Here is a 1,006-nt window from a genome sequence, read left to right on the forward strand (position 1 = left end):
TACCACAAGTATGTATAAGCAATCAGGAACTAAAACCTGGCATCCACAACAACTTCAAAGATCATTCAGTAACCAAACAAAGTCTAACAGAAAAATATGCATAGCCAGATATACTGGTATATGCCCATAATCCTAGCTACTCATGAAGCTGAGGCAGGAAGGTCATTTAGGCCCAGGAACTTAAAGCCAGCCTGGGCAACTAGTGAGACCCTTATCTTCATGGACAAAATGGTAAGTATTGAAGGACCTAAAAGTTGGTGGAAAAAAAAATCAAAGCTAAACATATTGGCATCTACTTGTAATCCCAGCACTCAGAAGGCTGTAACAGGAGGCTCTTCATGAAGTCAGAGATACCTTGGGCTATATAAGTGAATTCAAGGCCAGCCTGCATTACTTAGCAAGACCCTGTCTCAGAAAGAAAAATAAATAAAATTATAAATCAGACTATCATAAAAAGCCCAAGTCCGCTTAAATCTATTCTGCATAGTTACATTAAAAACTTTGACAGAAAATGAAATGGGACCATGATTCTAAATATCACATCATAGAATAATCTAGGATTAGTCAAGGCAAGGACAAAAAAGAACCAAAGGAGGAAGCTGGGCATGGTGGCACACACCTATAACTGCAGAACTCCGGGAAGCTGAGGCAGGAGTATCACAAGTTGGAACTCAGTCTGGGCAACTTAATGACCCAGAGCTAGACCCTGGCTAAAAAAAAAAAAAATTAGAAACACAGGGAAAACATGGAAAGAGTTTCACACATATCTCATAATGGAGGATATACTACTCAGTAAATGGTGTTGGCACACTGTTTTTTGTTTGTGCTGCTTGTTTTTTAAAACAGAATAAAAAATAATAGATACAACATTAGAAACAATACAGAATTTCAACAACCAAGATGTTAGGAGTTCAACGATGGTTGTTATATTACATATTATTTATTTTTTAAAACAAGATCTCGGGCCAGGGAGATGGGTCAGTGGAATAAGCGCTTCCCTGGCAAG

At 38.1% G+C, this 1,006-nt stretch overlaps 1 protein-coding gene across 2 annotated transcripts in view; it reads right to left on the minus strand.

Annotated features, from left to right (window-relative positions):
- Znf34 (zinc finger protein 34) overlaps window positions 1-1,006 on the minus strand; it is a 14,506-nt gene that overhangs the window by 9,302 nt on the left and 4,198 nt on the right. The window contains exon 2 of one of the 2 annotated variants that reach the window (XM_023723967.1): window positions 297-405. The exons of the other annotated variant lie outside the window; for it this stretch is intronic. The gene's annotated coding sequence lies outside the window, so the exon portion shown is untranslated. The remainder of the gene's footprint in view (window positions 1-296; window positions 406-1,006) is intronic. 2 annotated transcript variants of the gene reach the window in all.

This window comes from Octodon degus, unplaced genomic scaffold, assembly GCF_000260255.1.
Source record: "Octodon degus isolate 3935 unplaced genomic scaffold, OctDeg1.0 scaffold00104, whole genome shotgun sequence".
Taxonomy (NCBI): Eukaryota; Metazoa; Chordata; class Mammalia; order Rodentia; family Octodontidae; genus Octodon; species Octodon degus.